General features: G+C 42.4%; 1 long non-coding RNA gene across 1 annotated transcript; it reads left to right on the forward strand.

The window, feature by feature from the left end:
- The first annotated feature begins 148 nt into the window (after window positions 1-148).
- On the forward strand, window positions 149-18,648 carry LOC138667435 (uncharacterized). Its single transcript, XR_011318758.1, has 5 exons — window positions 149-625; window positions 14,561-14,638; window positions 16,938-17,043; window positions 17,203-17,370; window positions 18,313-18,648. It is a non-coding gene; the product is annotated as an uncharacterized lncRNA (long non-coding RNA).
- Window positions 18,649-19,160: the final 512 nt, after the last annotated feature.

A 19,160-nucleotide genomic window follows, 5' to 3' on the forward strand; every position in this document is an offset into this window, starting at 1 on the left:
TGTTGTTGTTCTGGGACCTGTAGTCCCTCAAGTGTGTATATGTATGGTGTAGCTGTAAGGGAGATTTACTAGGCTAGTTGTGTGAGATGGGTGGGACAAACTAGCCACACATCCACACTCCCATCCAGGGGAGTGGTTAAGAGTATATAATGTGACCAGGGTGTGGGTCACATGTTCCTGTGTATGGTCGCTGTGAGTGACCTGTGTGGTTCCAGTGGAAGGTCTTGGAGAGCCTGTGTGTTGGGAGGTCTTGGGAGTAGGACTGGATCCCTGAATAGCACACCGAACCACCTGTGTTGAGTTTCCTGGGAGTAGGAGTTCTGAATAGCACATGGTGGGGCTTTGGACCTGGTGAGCCGGGTGTGTTGGATTTTCCTGGGAGTAGGAGTCCTGAATAGCACATGGTGGGACTTTGGACTTGCTAGTGGCCTGGGGTGTTGGACGAGGTCCTGAATAGCACCTGGACAGGTCACAGGTGCGGTTCATGTGGGGAAGCTACCGTCCTTCGGTGGCTCTGGACTGAGTGATGTGTGCCGGCCAGGCCAGTTGGTGAACCCCGTAAGGTAGCTTTCCCGGAGGAGTGGACTGACAAGGAGTCAGCAGGTGGAGCAGGAGCTCCCATCAGGTACCTTTACAGACTGTTGGTGCTTGTGATGTTCCATGAACTGTGTGGTCTCCCACGGTGACTGAACGGAGTGAGGTTCGGCGTGTTTAGAGACTGCGACCCAGTGTCATATGCGCTGTATGGGACTTGGGACATTGGTGAAGAGTACGGCGTACAGACACCCATGGTAACTGGGCGAAGTGAGAGGTCCAGCATGTTTAGTGTATGTGAGACAAAGCCGTAAATGTGAGACAAAGCCGTAAATGTGAGACAAAGCCGTAAATGTGAGTTAAAACTGTAAATGAATTGTTAAGACAAAGCTGCAAGTTAATATCACCAGTTGGTGCCCATTGTGTTCTATGGAATGTATATTATGAACTGCATAACCCAGTTTATGACACTTTAATAAACCGCATGGACTGTTTTGTGTTCAAAAATCGTGCCTGACTACGTCAATCCCGTGCCAAGCGAGTGTCCCCCAATATACTTAGCGAGAGCAATCTTACATATGCTATTTAATGGAGAAATGCAAGATTCTACAGCATTATAGAATGCTGTAGATAAGCTCTGAAAGGCGGTGGCCGCATCTTATAGAGGCAAAATCTGCCGACAGATTCCCTTTAACTGAATGGGAGGAGACACAGATTAAATATTAGAAAAAACTTTTTGACAGGGTGATCAATGAGTGGAACAAGCGGCCATGAGAGGTGGTGAGTTCTCCTTCAATGGAAGTCTTCAAACAGAGGCTGGACAGACATCTGTCTTAGATGGTTTAGAGAACTCTGCTTTGAGCAGGGGGTTGGACACGATGACCCTGGAGGTCCCTTCCAACTCTACCATTCTTTGATTCTGTGCACACATGGCTCCGTGCACGTCGTACAGACACAGCTTAGCGTCATACACCTTGTACACACATGGCTCCGCTTCGTACACACATGGCTCCCTTTCTGTACACATCGTACACATGCGGTTCTGCTCCCTACAACTCGTACACATGCGGCTTTGCTCCGTACACATCGTATACACACGGCTCCGCTCCGTACACAAGTGGCTCTGCTCTGTACACCTGTACACGCGGCTCCGCTCCATACACCTTGCACACATGCAGCTTCGCTCGGTACTCCTCGTACACACCATGGCTCTGCTCCGTACACCTCGCACACACACGGCTCCGCTCCGTACACCTCGCACACACATGGCTCCGCTCCGTAAACCTCGTACATATACGGCTCCGCTCCGTACACCTCGTACACACACGGCTCTGCTACATCCACCCTGTAAACCCCTCCTGACCCCACGATGCTGAAGTTGGTTTCTTATTCGTTCAGTTTCTTATTCGGGCTGAAGTTGGTTTCTTATTCAGCAGTTTCTTATTCGGCTATTTTTTATTTTCTGTTTTTTTTCATGTTTTGGTATAAAAATAAACCATTCTGAGTATATAATAATATGCGGTCATATGTCCTTTTGTGAATACACTTAAAAACAGATACAAAATTTAGAAGGCTGGCACAAAAATGGGCATCAAAGTGGGCACTGAGGTATGGTATTGAAGGGGTTAAATGCCTTTGTGCCACTGATTTAACACCTGATTTACATATTTACTGATGCCCCACATGAAATGCATGTCACTCCAGCCTGGCACAAATGGGTTCTGGGCATCAAAACTGGCATCAAAGTGGGCAGAGAACCAATTTTCACACATGCGAATAAGTAACAGCTATTTTTAAGGGGTTAAATGCCTTTGTGCCACTAATCTAACACCTGATTTACATACCTACTGATGCCCCACATGAAATCCATGTCACTCCAGCCTGGCACAAATGGTTTCTGGGCATCAGAACTGGCATCAAAGTGGGCAAATCACCCATTTTCACAGATTTGAATAAGTAACAGCTATTTTTAAGGGGTTAAATGCCTTTGTGCCACTGATATAACACCTGATTTACATACCTACTGATGCCCCACATGAAATCCATGTCACTCCAGCCTGGCACAAATGGGTTCTGGGCATCAGAACTGGCATCAAAGTGGGCAAATTGCACATTTTCACAGATTTGAATAAGTAACAGCTATTTTTAAGGGGTTAAATAGCTTTGTGCCACTGATCTAACACCTGATTTACATACCTACTGATGCCCCACATGAAATCCATGTCACTCCAGCCTGGCACAAATGGGTTCTGGGCATCAGAACTGGCATCAAAGGGGGCAAATTGCACATTTTCACAGATTTGAATAAGTAACAGCTATTTTGAGGGGTTTAGATGCCTTTGTGCCACTGATCTAACACCTGATTTACATACCTACTGATGCCCCACATGAAATGCATGTCAATACAGCCTGGCACAAATGGGTTCTGGGCATCAAAACTGGCATCAAAGTACTCAAATCACCAATTTTCATAGATTTGAATAAGTAACAGCTATTTTTGAGGGGTTAAATGCCTTTGTGCCACTAATCTAACACCTGATTTACATACCTACTGATGCCCCACATGAAATCCATGTCACTGCAGCCTGGCACAAATGGGTTCTGGGCATCAGAACTGGCATCAAAGTGGGTAAATTGCGATAAGACAGCGGGTTGTGCCCACATCGCTGCAATATTCTGCCCAATAGGTTACATGGGAGACTGTAGTCTTTGGCTGGCTTCAGACCAGTGCTCGCATCACCAGTGTTCTGTGGATGGCGAGCGCAAGCTGACCGCAAACCGTGCCCATCATTATGTTTAACGTGGCGAAGCAGGGTGTTGCGATCGGCTGCAGATGGCCGTGCACGGACATTGCCTCCCATGTGTGATTTTTGAGCATGCGGAGGCTTGTGTACAAATCACACACTCGTCCGCACAGAGATGCAACATGTCGCGTTCTCTGTGTGGACAGGAGTGTGTGATTTGTACACAAGCTTTCGCATGTGCACAAATAACATATGGGAGGCTATGAGTGTGGACAGCCATCTGCAGCCGATGGCAACACCCTTCATCCACATGTTAAACATGGGAATGGGCGGGGTTTGCAGTTGGCTTGTGCTCGCCATGCGCAGAACGCTGCAGATGCGAGCGCTGGTCTGAAGCTATCCTTTGTCCGACTGTATGTACAGTGGTCTATGTAATTGGTATTACACACAAGCAAATGAAAATGACAAACCCTATTGCTTACCCAAAAATTATCCTTAAAAAAGTTTAATGAATGTCTTGGATTTTTTAATAAAAATAATTAGTATCTATTAAATCATGTTTAATGCAGAAATTAAAATTGTGGCACTTTCCCTTTAATTAGGAGTGAATTATATTTCCGAAAATTACATATATTTTGATAATAAAACTTACTAAAGTAGAAAAAAAATGCAGCAGCTGCCAGCAAAGGCAATTCTGGGTAACATGTAGACAAAGGTCGTCTCCAAAGCTAATCTACAAGATAAAGGGCAAACAATTGCCAGCCAGTTGGTCCTTCAATTAAACAGAATAAACCATCACTTGCACCTTTCTACACTATTAATATGGCCATCTAGGGAATAGACTGGTGAAAATATTCATACCTGTCTGCCTCTTATCACATGCCTTTTTTTGCTTCTATTATCTTTAATCACTTTATGTAAATGACCTCTAAGACACTCTGAGGACCAGGAGATAACTTTGCCTCCAGTGCTCAGTACTAATGTACAGTGCTAATGTACTGTTCCATTGTTCAAATTGGGATGTCTTTGCAAGAGATGACTGTAGTCCCATCCAAGCACAGCAAGATATTGGAGAAAGCTTCAGAGTTATTTTGAAGAAACAAGGAGATTTTACATTGAAAACACAAGGTATGTTTGCATTTTCATATCAACTACAATGGCATGGAAATATTTTCATGATCAACAATTGGCTGAAGATAACATAGTGAAGTTATTCACTAAATACATATCTTCCTTAAACTGTGATGGATACAGAAAGTCAACATCTGTTTGGGGCATAATGGCTCAAGAAATATTGCAGAACAACCTGAAAAGTCGAAAATGGCTTTATCAACAATGGCATGACGATCGCAGGGGCATTCGCAGGAGAACAGAATCATTGCCAGTATCTTTTACTCCAGGTATGGACAACAAGAGTATTAATGAGGAAGATCAGTTGTATTGTATATGCAGGCAAAAAAACGACCCAGATGAGCCATATGCACAATGTAGTTCATGTCAAGACTGGTTTCATCCAGCCTGTGTGGGATATGTGAACATTGAGGATATAAAAGTAATCTCACCATGGTTTTGTCCATTATGTAAAAAAAAAAGGTCTCAATCAATAATAAGTAAACATGTTCAAACAGAAAGTAAAGACATTAAAAAAAAAATTATTTCCTAGCAATCTGGAAAATACAATTCCAATACCACAAAATAACAAAATACAAGAGCAAAAAACTGAAGACATCACAGCCAACGTAACATCAGGTTACCTGGATAGCAATAATTCTGAAACAGTGGAAATAATACCACAATCCATTAAGCCTTCGACTGTACAAAAAATGCTCAATGTTGAGACCATGACATCAAGCACCTCTGACAATACAAATGGCACATTTTCTTAATGTCCAGCACAGTTTTGTTTGACAATTTTGAAAGGTGACTGGAACAAAATTAAACCAAATAAAAGGCATGGGTATAGGATATTAAAACCTGGTTGGACAGATCTCGTGTGTAGTCAATTTAAGAAAGTAAACAATCTGTGTGTTCTAAAATTCATTTACAGCCGAGTAAGAGCAAGCAGATCAAGGAAAAAAAAAACTGCGTATTGGCAGGCCAAAGGAATATGCAAGTTTATTGGATGTACCAAGTATTTTTTTTCAATTGATAAGAAACCCAAAAAAAAATCTCATGAAGTTGAGATAAAAGTACATGTTTCTGGTTCCATTAGACATGTCAAAAGCCAAGTGTTCCAGAGGCATACACGTAAAAAGGAAAGGAAGACTTTACAAATTGAGCTAGGACAATCGAAACCTAGTCTACTCTATACACAAAAAATAGCAAGTTGTAATACTGAGGAACTGTTATTTGGCAATTTAAACTATATCAAAACAAGGAACGTAATTCAAAAAATCTCCAGTGAAAAAAATCTGGAGAACAGATTGAGTAAAGATGTGTTCTTGGATTGTCTCCTTGTACAAAAGAAGCAAACAGAAAGTGTCCAAAACCAAATAGAACTCAAGCAGGCCTACATGCAGTACCTTGGTATGTTTCCATTTGTTGTCCACATGTACTCAGATGCTCAATTGTATGCGGTAAAAGATTTGCAAGGTGCCAAAAAATGTTGGTTTTATTTAGATGCCACTGGATCAGTGATTAAAAAAACTGAACACATATCACATAAAATTCTGTATTACGCTCTGTGCATATCAGTGCCTGGAAATCCTAACATTACCTTACCGATTGCTGAATTGATATCATCAGACCAGAATACTCCAACAATTCAGCATTGGCTATCATGTCTATGTCGGGATTTTTTTAATGTTTGCAAACAGAAACTCCGACCGCAGAAAGTGGAACTGGACTTTAGCTGGGCACTTATTCATGCAACAATCAATACGTTTTGCAATTTTGGAATAACTGAGTATTTAAAAAAATGTTTTATGGTTGCAGAAGGAAAGTCAGATTGCAATTTCACTGTTGTACACATATGTGCTGCTCACATGATCAAACTGGTTAGCATGAAAGCAAACAAATACAATGTAAGCAAGCAAAATAAAGAGTTTTTTCTTCATTTATTTGGTTTGCTTCAAAATGCTATCAATGTTAATGACCTTAAACATGTAATTGCACAGATGGTATATGTGCTTCAGGCAAATATACAAACAACAAATTGTAAGAAGTACATGAAAATATTACAAAAAAATATTGAAAAACAACAATTTCATGAAACTGAGGAAATTCCGGATATGAGCAATTACAGCCAACTTTATTGGGATGAAACTGAGGGAACTATCAAAAAAGAGTCCCCCTTTTATCAAATTTTTATTCAAATTATTGAAGATGCAAAAAGATTGGCACAAGAGGAGAGCAACCAACAAATTTACAGTGATGACAATGAATGTTTCTGCCCCGTTCTCATTTCTGTATTGGAGTCATATTGTGCAACAATTCCACTGTGGAGTGGAATCATGTTAAACAGCATAAAGAAGGGTCATACCAGGGATACCAATTCTATCGTTGAAAACTGGTTTCGTCTTGTTAATAAAGTAGTTTTAAATGATAATCTACACAGGAGACCAGGTGACTTTTTGCAGCAGATGTACACATTTCTATTTGGTAGAATACGTGAAATTGGACTTAATGTTTTAAAAAATAAGGTGATTACAGAAACAGTTTTAGAAGAAAAGAAAACCAAATCTGCTACTGCAGCAATGAAGCCAGAGGTTTTGGACCACCAAGACATGCAAAGGGATGAGGCACTTAGTAAAAAAGAAATGTGGCAAAAAAGGAAAGAAAAAAAACATAAAAAAAGGCAAAGTATTACAACCCCCCAAGAATTTCCAAATCAAGTCATGTAATTAAATCAATTTGTCCACCCTGGTCAGGGAAAGGTCAACTTGGTCGAAGAAAGGTTATTTTAAAAAACACCTGCACAATTGACAATATCCTTTATGTTGCACATTTAGCGCTGAAGAAAAATACTTGGTTACTGAAGGAACTTGAAGGTTTAAAAACAAGAGATATTAGTATCAAGTTGCTCCTTGACGTTCACCGCTGTTTTGAAAGTAAGGAGTGGACGAAGGGAAAAATCGTATGGCTACAGCAACTGAATCGTTTCCACGGAATAACTGTATGGGATGCATATGGCAGTGAGGAAGATTTAATCGTCTGTAGACTCAACTATCTAAGCAGCACTATATCAAGATCAACTTGCACAGAGCCATCTTGTCCTAAACCTTCAATTGAGAGAACCGCAAACAGCATTGAAGTTTGGTAAGTACATGTTATTGAAACACAGTTTTCATACAACATTTTAAGGTACCATTTTTAACTTGGAATTTCAGATTTAGTTTTCAAAGATAATGTCCTTAAAAATATTACATATAATAAAATGTATATGTAAATTTATCAAACAAAAATAAATTTTGTTTTTTGTTGTTTGGTATACACAGCCTTCCTTGCAAAAATATCCATCAGCAAGATGCTGCTTGTCAGGACTACATCAAAGCAAAAATACAAAGCTTCTCCCTTTCTTATGTAAGGGCAGGTACACATTAAAAAGTGCAAATGCGTTGTCTGCATCCAGATCCTGGTGCAGACAATGCAATTGCCTTCACATTTTTTTTTAATCTTTTACCTCTCCCTGACACCCCATGCGGGAACCTGACAGTTTAAAAAATGAAATGTGGCTGAGATGTTGCGGGAATCCGGCTTTACCCGCATCGTTTCTATTGTAAAAATCGCTCAAGACCGGTCCGGGACAATCCATAATGGGTGTCTATGGGCCCAGATCCGTTTTGATCCGGTTGCATTCGGTTTGATCCGGTTGGATCTGTTTTTTTGCCCGGACACGGTTTCTGCATCCGGCAACAATCACATTTGCGTTTCTCATGCAGAAACCGCTCACGGCTGGCAAAAACTGACAGAAAACCGTTGCCTGCATGATTTTTACTGCAGTCAATGTAGTGCAAACTGGTTTTATAATGGGCTCCTATGGGCTGCAGATCCTGATGCGGTTTTGAGCTTTTTGGAAGCTCAAAACTGCTGCAGAATCTGCAATCCCAGACGCAAATGTGACCCTGCCCTTAATGTTGAATACCAAGTTGAGTATTTGTTGAACCAATCTTTGTATTTGTGTTTACATGATCATACACTGGTAATTTTTGATAGTTTTTCCTGGCTGGCGCGCTGCTATTGAACATTGGTACAAAAATGTGCTACATGAAAATTATTTGTCCCCTATTATTGCATGTTGTTTGAAGATTGGGATGGTCAGAAATTAAGGCTGTTTTAGCTTTTTTATTATATTTATTTATTTACACAGTGTTCAAGAATAGGATTACGTGATTTAGTATTTTAATAGGAGTTATAGTTGCTATCAGTTTTTTCTAAACACTGTGATAAGATATAAGTATATTTTGTTATATCTATTATTAATGTATGGAAAAGGAAATGATTACATATTTTTTAATTTAGTAAAACTTTTAAAAATATATTTTGTAAAATCTAACTGAAATAGTTTGTTACCTTATGCGAATTGAACCTTTGATCATATGATTGATTTTGCTATGTGCAGCAATGACATAGCATTTACTGATGTATGTAAAATGCTATGGAATTAATAGCGCTATATAAATGAAAAAATATTATTATTATATTATACCAAAAAAGTTACATTTTATTAGGCAATCCAGCCACAAGTCTTCTTATTAATGTAAATTTATAATGGATGTCATGATGTTCTGTTAAACATTTTAGGCAGCTGTAAAAATGCATTGTACAGTCATGATTTCATCAAATTGACATTCGTAAATAATAGTTTACTAGCAGCAGGTAGGGTTCATCTCCACCTGCAGCTCTTAAAAGGGAACCTGTCTTGTCCTTTTTTTTGTGTGTTAAACCACCCCCAATTTTATATACATCATGCACTCTGCATCACTAAGGCCCCTTTCACATCAGCGTTTTTTTATCATTTGTGGCGATTGCGGTGAAAAAAACGCACTTGCCACATTTGCCACGTATTGGCCAACCTGCGGCGCAATTGCGGCAAGCCCCATGCAATGTATAGGGCACTTGCGGTTCACTAGCGGCAGATGCGGCAAGTGCGGTTTCGGCAGTTGCGGCAGATGCCGCAGCGGAAAAAACGCTGCTGACCGCGGTTTTCGCGCCCGCAAATGCCGAAACCGCACTTGCCGCATCTACCGCAAGTGAACCGCAAGTGCCCTATACATTGCATGGAACTTGCCACAATTGCGCCGCAGGTCGGCCGTTACGCGGCAAATGTGGCAATTGCATTTTTTTCACCACAATCGCCGCAATTTAATAATAATAATAATAATAATTTTTATTTATATAGCGCCAACATATTCCGCAGCGCTTTACAAATTATAGAGGGGACTTGTACATACAATAGACATTACAGCATAACAGAAATACAGTTCAAAACAGATACCAAGAGGAGTGAGGGCCCTGCTCGTAAGCTTACAAACTATGAGGAAAAGGGGAGACACGAGAGGTGGATGGTAACAATTGCTATAGTTATTCGGACCAGCCATAGTGTAAGGCTTGGGTGTTCATGTAAAGCTGCATGAACCAGTTAATTAATTTTTTTTTTTTTTTTTTTTTTTTTTAATATAGGCCACACAGGGATCGTTAGGTTAATGCATTGAGGCGGTAGGCCAGTCTGAACAAATGAGTTTTTAGGGCACGCTTAAAACTGTGGGGATTGGGGATTAATCGTATTATCCTAGGTAGTGCATTCCAAAGAATCGGCGCAGCACGTGTAAAGTCTTGGAGACGGGAGTGGGAGGTTCTGATTATTGAGGATGCTAACCTGAGGTCATCAGCGGAGCGGAGGGCACGGGTAGGGTGGTAGACTGAGACCAGAGAGGAGATGTAGGGTGGTGCTGAGCCATGGAGTGCTTTGTGGATGAGGGTAGTAGTTTTGTACTGGATTCTTGAGTGGATGGGTAACCAGTGTAATGACTGGCACAAGGTAGAGGCATCGGTGTAACGGTTGGTGAGGAATATGATCCTGGCAGCAGCATTCAGGACAGATTGGAGCGGGGAGAGTTTGGTAAGAGGGAGGCCGATTAGTAGAGAGTTACAATAGTCCAGACGAGAATGAATAAGTGAAACAGTAAGAGTTTTTGCAGAGTCGAAAGTAAGAAAAGGGCGAATTCTAGAAATGTTTTTGAGATGCAGGTAAGAAGAGCGAGCCAGTGATCGGATGTGGGGGGTGAATGAAAGGTCAGAATCAAGGATGACCCCAAGGCAGCGGGCATGTTGCTTTGGAGTAATGGTGGAACCGCACACGGAGATGGCAATGTCAGGCAAAGGTAGGTTAGTAGAGGGAGAAAACACGAGGAGTTCAGTTTTTGACAGGTTTAGTTTCAGATAGAGGGAGGACATGATGCTAGAGACAGCGGTAAGACAATCACTGGTGTTTTCTAATAAGGCAGGCGTGAGATCAGGAGAAGAAGTGTATAGTTGGGTGTCGTCAGCATAGAGATGGTACTGGAAGCCAAATCTACTGATTGTTTGTCCAATAGGGGCAGTATACAAAGAGAAGAGGAGGGGGCCTAGGACTGATCCTTGAGGAACCCCAACAGTAAGGGGAAGGTGAGAGGAGGAGGAACCAGCGAAACATACAGTGAAGGATCGGTCAGAGAGATAGGAGGAGAACCAGGAGAGAACGGTGTCCTTGAGGCCGATGGAGCGGAGCATAGTGAGGAGGAGCTGATGATCCACAGTGTCAAATGCTGCAGAGAGATCCAAGAGAATTAGCATGGAGTAGTGACCATTAGATTTAGCTGTTAGTAGGTCATTAGAGACTTTAGTGAGGGCAGTTTCAGTAGAGTGTAAAGAGCGGAAACCAGATTGAAGAGGGTCGAGAAGAGAGTTATCTGAGAGATAGCGGGTAAGACGGGAGTGGACCAGGCGTTCGAGGAGTTTAGAGATGAATGGAAGATTAGAGACAGGTCTATAATTAGCGGCACAGTTTTGGTCGAGGGATGGTTTTTTAAGTAATGGATGTATGATGGCATGCTTAAATGAGGAGGGAAAAATACCGGAAGTGAGGGAAAGGTTGAATATTTTTGTTAGGTGAGAGGTGACAGCCGGGGAAAGGGACTGGAGGAAATGTGACGGAATGGGGTCACTGGTGCAAGTGGTCGGGCGAGAAGATGCAAGGAGCCTGCTTACTTCTTCTTCTGTAACTGGTTCAAAGTCAGAGAGTGAACTAGATGCAGTGGGGAAGGGAGGACAGTGCATGGTATGAAGAGATTGGGAGATGATTTCCTGTCGAATATGGTCAATTTTTTCTTTGAAGTAATTGGCCAGATTGTCAGCACGGAGATCCGTGGTTGGGGCCTGCGCTCTTGGGTTGAGTAGGGACTGGAACGTGTCAAAGAGACGTTTAGGGTTATTGGACAGGGAGGTGATGAGGGTGTTGAAGTAGGTTTGTTTGGAGAGGTGAAGGGCAGAATTGTATGTCTTTAGCATGAACTTATAATGGATGAAATCTTCGGGTAGATTAGATTTTCTCCACAGACGTTCTGCGCACCTGGAGCACCGCTGCAGGAAACGTGTTTGCAGCGTGTGCCACGGTTGTTGCCGTCTGTGCCGAGTTGTTTTATGTATAGGAGGAGCAGCTTCATCCAGGGCACTTTGCAGGGTTTCATTGTAATGCTTCAGAGCAGAATCAGGACATGAGTATATATAAAAACGCTGATGTGAAAGGGGCCTAACATGGCTAAAAAATATTTTTATAATAAAGTAAAAAAGAAGAATATGTGGCACTCACCCAGAAAAGCTGCTGAATTAAAGTCCTTTATTGATGATGCGATAAAACAGAACACTTTTGGAGAGGCGGCTGGGATCGGGAGATGGTGCTGGGAGGAGGAGAGGTGACCTGGACCCGTTGAAGCGCATTTGCGCGAAACGATCGTCGTCCACCTCTCCTCCTCCCAGCACCATCTCCCGATCCCAGCCGCCTCTCCAAAAGTGTTCTGTTTTATCGCATCATGAATAAAGGACTTTAATTCAGCAGCTTTTCTGGGTGAGTGCCACATATTCTTCTTTTTTACTATATGGAATGGACTTGATTTTTCTATGTGGAGCACCGCCGTAGTCTGCTTTATCTGTGCTTGCTACACGAATCCTGCGCAGACATTGTGCTGCTTTGCGTCAAAGATTGGGTGCATTTTGAGCCTGGTGCCGTCTATATTCTTTGTTTTGTCATTTTTATAATAAACAAGCACTTTATATGCTTGTAAGTATGTATTACTTACCTGCACAAATACCAATTGGGATGGATATGTTAGATAGAAGCAGTCATGTAAATCCACTTTCAGCAACCAGTTTTTAAAAGGCTTAACCCCCCCCCCCCCCCCCCACTGTTGTAACGTCTTAATATCACTGAAGCACCTTTAGAAATTAAGAAATAAAGTTCCATGACCTGTCTGTTTCATGTCACTGCCAGATTATTGTACTTCCTTCAAAAGTGCAGGTGATGTGAAGGAGGTGTAGGCTTACCTCCTCCCGTTAATGTCACATGGACGAGACATGCCACAGGTCCTTGTAGAGTATCTGTTAATTTCAGAACGTGCTTCAGTATGAGACGAGTAACTGACACCAAACTGTCCAATTTAAATTTCATGTATTGCAAACACATGTTTTGCTGATCAGTGAGCTCTGCTATACTGCTACAACCATATCTGCCTGTGAGATGGAAGCTTAATATGGAAGTAATCTGCAGATGACTAATCGCATACAGCTATACAATAAAATCAGGAGGGCTGAGGGCAGCCATCAGACATCACACTGGGAACTCCACTTTTATTTGAAATTATATGTGAGTCCGATGCTATCGCAGATGGGAGCGGGGTCTTTGGCGCTGGCCATCTCTCCCCTGTCTGTCTGCCCCTCCCATTCTGTCTCTCTTCCCTCTCCCGTCCTGCCTCTCTGCCCTCCTACAGTGCCATATCTCTGCCCTCCTGCTGTGCTATGTCTCTGCAACTCTACTGTGCCATGTTTCTACACCCCTACTGTGCTGTTTCTCTGGCCCCCCTTTGTTGTACCTGTGGGCTACCATTGAAGCATTGAGTAGGCAGAGGTGAGCTGGCTGCTACGATTGTGGACCGTGGTGAGCGGGATGCTGGGAGGGTGGACCGGGTGGGGGTGGGAGTGTGGACTGGGTGGTAGTGGGAGTGTGGAGGGGGTGTGGACTGGGCGGTGGTGGTAGTGTGGAGTGGTGTGAGTGAGGGGGTTGTTGGGTGCAGCAGGTGGCGGTGGGAGTGTGGACCTGTTGGGTGTGGTAGTGTTGACCAGAGTGTGCGGGATGCTGGGTTGGCTGAACAGGGTGGTGGTCGGAGTATGGAACTGGGAGTGCGGTCTGCTTATTGTGAAAAGCTGGAGCAGATCAGGGTAAAAAGGAGCAGAGATGGCTTGGGGAGAGCAGGGGAGGCGCTTTCGGTATCTGCAGTGCACTGCTCTCTGTGCTCCACTCCTACGTTGGTGCTAAAGGATCCTTGATGATGTCCGTCCTGTGATCTGTGACTTGGCCTTTTACATCATAACAGAAAATCCAGCTTCTAATTTTGTTTAGTCTGCAGTAGGGGGTGTCAAGGGGTTCGTGGAGGATTTGTGGGTTGCGTTGGCTTGCCGGGTGTGATCGCTCGGTGGAGGTGGACATCCTGGCGTTGGTGTCCCACCGACGTGGTGCCAGCGGGGGCGCGGGCGTTGTCCTCCTGTTGGTACAGCGCAAAGTGCTGGTGCCACCCCCAGGTGACATAATTCCGGTGTGGTGCTGCACCTTATGGGATTTGAGAGAGGAGACAGAAGTCCCAACTGCCGAATATGTATGTAGATAAGATGTTGAGCCAGAGTTACATTAATATCTTGTAGTAGATAAAGTATCAGGTCCGGCGTCAGCACCCGGCGTACCCGGGCAAATGCCGGGGCCCTGAGTAGCTAGGGGGGCACACTGGCCAGCAGGGACAGCTTTTATATTAAATTCATGAATGATGGTCTGTGTTAAAGGGGCCCACGAAGACCGTTTTGCCCGGGGACCACAAAAAACCTGGCGCCAACACTGTAAAGTATGATACCTTCATGTATTTAGTAACCCAAATTCACAATCCCCCCCCCCAAAAAAAAAAAAATTGGATTCTCTATGTAGGGAAGACAAAAAAATTATTGTAGTAAACAAAATGTATTTCCTTTACAGTCCTACATATTGATTTTTAAGAAATGTTAATGAGCCTTTTTTTATGTTTTTGCTTATTCCAATATCTTAGCTGTGAAAACTTCACTGATCTTCAAACCTCAATTAATACATGTATGTTGGGATATCAAAATGACTGCAGCAGAAACCGGTATGTTTTCCATGATTGTAAAATAGCATGCTTCATACTAAATAAAAATTGTACATACAGTAGAAATATTACTTAATAAACTATATAAACAATGAATAATATACCCCTTAAGGAATCTGTTGTGTTAGGCCTCATTCACACGCTGTGTATTTACCGCGTATTTTTACGCGCATATTTTCCCCAAAAATAATGAGCGTCTGTGTTTTACAGTAAAGTCAATGGACATTCCCTTTTGCCATTCACATGTCGCGTATTTTTACGCAGCATAAAAAAGCGCACGTAAAAAGAATGAACATGTCAATTCTTTGCAATTTTTTTGTGCTTGTTTTTTCCATAGGCCCCATTATAGCCTATGAAGAAACGCGTGTAAAAAAATGCAGCTGAAGTTGTTCTCACGTTTTTTTACGTGCCTAAAAAGACGCGTGTAAAAATACAATGCATAAAAATCGGCGTGACAAATATGCAGCATGTGAACATAGCCTTAAAGGGATCCTGACAACGGAAATTGAGCCCCCAGCCCCATAATACCTGTCCCTGCAGCATGAGAACCCCTTTGCAGCCATCCCTTTTGCGTCATACCGGTAATTCCGCCCCTTTGATGACGCGCACAGGCTCTGGGATCTGCAGCAAGCCAATCTGGGCAATCATAATTACAAAGAAGGTGGCGGGGAGCAGCACACAGGCACGCCTTTTGCGGCTTCTCAAATAATGAGAAGCCACAGTATACAATGTAATAAACCAACTTTTACAAACATTGAAATAGCATTTTTCTAACAGAAAATTTACCAGACAAATGTTGAAAGAGCAGCCATCCTGTGCCGATAATTTGCTAAATAGGGCTGTGTCTTCATCTCATTTTATTAACTGAACCACTTTTTTGGCTTCTTTAAATTAACCAGGATAAAGTAGTGTGGTTGGTAGGGAATTAAAGGGAAGCTGTCAGCTCGTTCTAACACCCTCTGCTATCATTACCTGTCCCTGTACCTTGTTAGCTGATCCCTAACCAACCCTGTGTGACCTAAAGGTGCCCTATAACGATTGCTAAAAATGAGTCATAACTTACATGGAGTCTCTCCGTCAGGAGACTGTCTAGGCAGGCTCTGGGCACCATTTTCTCCTCCTGGCTTGTCCTTGTGCTTTGACACGTCTTTTTGGAATCCTCCACCCTCTCTGCTGCTGTAATAGCTGGCCGGCACGTCATATCCATACCCGATGCATTATGGGCCTACTCACGTGCCACTGGGGCAGGTGAAGTGGCAGCCTTGATGGTATTGATCACCACAGGTGTAGTGGGTCCCAAGTAATAGATAAGGAAGTCTTTGGGAGATGATAGGGATAGTAGTGCTGGTGGCAGCAGGGAAAGAGCAAGCATTAACTGGAGGACAACAGTGGTGCAGTTTCTGTACCTTTTAATTAAAACAACTTGGTGCAGTCAGGGCCACTGATGACCAGTTGCAGGATCAGTTTGATTCCTTTCCGCCGGGTCTGTTGAGGACTGCCTGCTGTGCTTCTCAAATTGGGGTCCCAGTGCTTGGATGATATATTTCAGCCCTCTCTGTCTGTCTTCCTGCCTTGCTCTGAACCATATGGCAGGCAGGCCGAGCCCCTCGTGAACACTGCCATTTAGCTGGCAGCTCTGAACTGTCTACTTGCTTCTGTGCCACCGTGTCGGTCTGTAGTGTGGCTGAGAGACGTGCAGCCTCATGTCTTCCATAAGTGAACAGTGGGACTTACAGATCCCGCCTGGTCCAGGACTATGGCGTACTTCTTTAGTGTGCCCTGTAGTGAGCCTCTCATCAGCTCCACTCTCCATGTCCTTCCTCATCATCTGCTCTTCAATAACTCCTATGCTCTGACTACTTGTTCACCCCTCCCCTCACTTTTCTAATACTAACCCCTCCTCCTTGCCATAACAAGGTCATCTCCCCTCAACTTCGGTTCAGGCTTCCCCTTTTTGGTCTGGAGTCAGGAAAGGTGTATATGTGTGTTGGGGATACCTTGTGTGGGGTCTCCTTCTGCTACCAGGCATGACATTAGCCACTTTAGAGGAGGCAACGTTGCTGTGTCACCTGGACCATTGGGGCAACACACATGCTTTCATAATTTCCTTCTCATTGCATAGATAATTTATTACCTACATAGGAGATGTTTGAAATCTCTGTACAATGAAAACTAAATCCAGAAAATATGCACTGTTTTTGGGCCTTAAGGACTGGAGTTGGGGACCTCTGTAGGATATAGTGTTTCCTGTGTCATGCCTTTTCTCTTTTTTCCCCCATGTATATGTCCATGGAAAAAGGATCACTTCATGTTATTCACACATGTGTAATGAAGTGCTGACATAGAAAAAGCAGTCCTGTTTTAAAAAGAAAGAAAATGTGACCTGTACAGAGTATGTTTGTACCGTAAGTGAAGATTGCATAATTTATTAATTGACATTGGTTTAAATTAAATTTATATTTGAAATTATGCTTTAATATTCAAAATAATCATTGGTTAACAGGCATGCAACAAAATAACTTCTGGAAGCAATTGAAATAACAATGTTATTGTTTTTTCATCAGAAGCGATAAACAGGCCTGTAAAGGACAACGAATATGCTTAGGAAAAGAATTCAAACATGGATATCCTGGTCTTCTTCTTGTAACCATTCTCATTAACCCAAATAGCAATCTGAAGCATCCTCCAAGTCCAGTAACACTTCCTTCAACCATTACATTTTTACAAATGAGGTCATTATTATCAAGATTACAAATTCATGACAACCCTAATAACTCTTAAGATGAAAGCAAAATTGTAGATTCATTAAGCTGCCGTCGTCACACACAAGGATATCGTTAACGATATCCTTATGTGTGATAGAACTTTAGTAAGATAAAGATTTCATCATGTCTAGTTGGATACAAAAAGATTACTTTCATATCACAGAAACAGATTAGAGTGTTTAAGAAATTGTAAAGGTTATACCTTAACTGCCATTTTCAAAATGTAGAAGGCATCATACGCAAGCTATCAATCTGTTTAAACTAAATGCAGTATACTGCTCACTATAGATAACATGATATGTCCATTTGTGTACATTTCGAGATACATTCAATGAGTTACGTTGACACAAAATTACGATGCTTTTTGCACAAAAAATCTAGTAATATATCATTACTCATGAAGGCATCATATACGGTAGCACCACAGACTGATATATTCAGATGTCATACATACATCTATTTTAATCTACTAAATATTCTCCAGTTGCAGTCCGTCTGACCCCGAAATCGCGCGCCAAACAGAGGGCGCTCATTGTTGGCCGCTGCAGGCGGCCACCAATGGGCGAGGATTATGCAAAACAGCCGCGCATTGCGGCTGTGATGCATACAACGACGCTCAAGTTCTCCACCAGCACAGAGCAGACAGAGCGGCGTGTAACAGGGAGATGGAAGCAGCGTCACACTGCTTCCATCTCGCGGGCGCGATGTAGGCCACGCCTACTCGCTGACCCGCTTGCCGCAATCCAGCGATCGCAGCGATTCTCGTGCCCGAGCACGCCACCTGTCGCCCCATGGCGGGGCGATATGGTGGCGTGGAACAGGGCACTTAAATGCATGTGAATAAGTTTTTCCGGCACTTTAACATTCTTTGAGTATCTCATTCTTTTTGTATGTTTTTATTTTTTTAAGGTACAGCCCTGTAGCCGTCACCTACAACGCAGGAAATCATTTTGTGTCTTTCCACTGCATTGATGATAATCAGGAATGGAAGTATTACGATGGAATGGCTGAACTATTAAGCCCAGGGGATGGTGTAAAACCTGTGACTCCAGAATTGGTGAAAAATATTTTGAAACCTGGTGTTAAACCCGGACACATTATGTTTGTGAGGCAAAATTAATAAATTATAAGTTAAAGCTACCACTTATGTAAATAATAATAGAACTAAATTTAAGTAAAGTTAAGTTGGTAAAAACGCTCTGTCTTGAAAAATTGGATATAATACAAGGATAATGTAGAAATAAACAAAGAGCTCAGCCTTCATACAATAAAGTGTCAGTGTGGTTATTTCACGTTGTATGCATATGGATATTGAAATTTTATTTTCAGCAGGCACAATGTCTGAGGACGTCTCACACTAATGGTGCCGTCACACAGAAGGATTTATTTAATGATATCATTGCAACATCACGAATTTCTCATCGTTCAAAAGATATCATTTGTGCATTGTAGCGTGTATACAAACGATATTTGATGAAAAAATAGTTGCATCGTTCATACAACATTTGAGATCCTGACCTCAAATCTATCGTTCATAGTCCAATTAACGTTCCTACAACCTGCAACATCGTTCAGTGTGACGACGAGATGAACGATATCATTAAATAATCTCCTATTCCTGCCGCTTTGAAAACTTGTTCTCAAAATGTTTGCGAGGACGCTGGCGCAGTGCCAAATTTAACTTCGTTAACGCCATCCCTGTGTGTGACGACGCACAAATGATGAAGGATTATCATTCAAATAATTTCAGTCACTTG

Source organism: Ranitomeya imitator, chromosome 2 (assembly GCF_032444005.1).
Source record: "Ranitomeya imitator isolate aRanImi1 chromosome 2, aRanImi1.pri, whole genome shotgun sequence".
Taxonomy (NCBI): domain Eukaryota; kingdom Metazoa; phylum Chordata; class Amphibia; order Anura; family Dendrobatidae; genus Ranitomeya; species Ranitomeya imitator.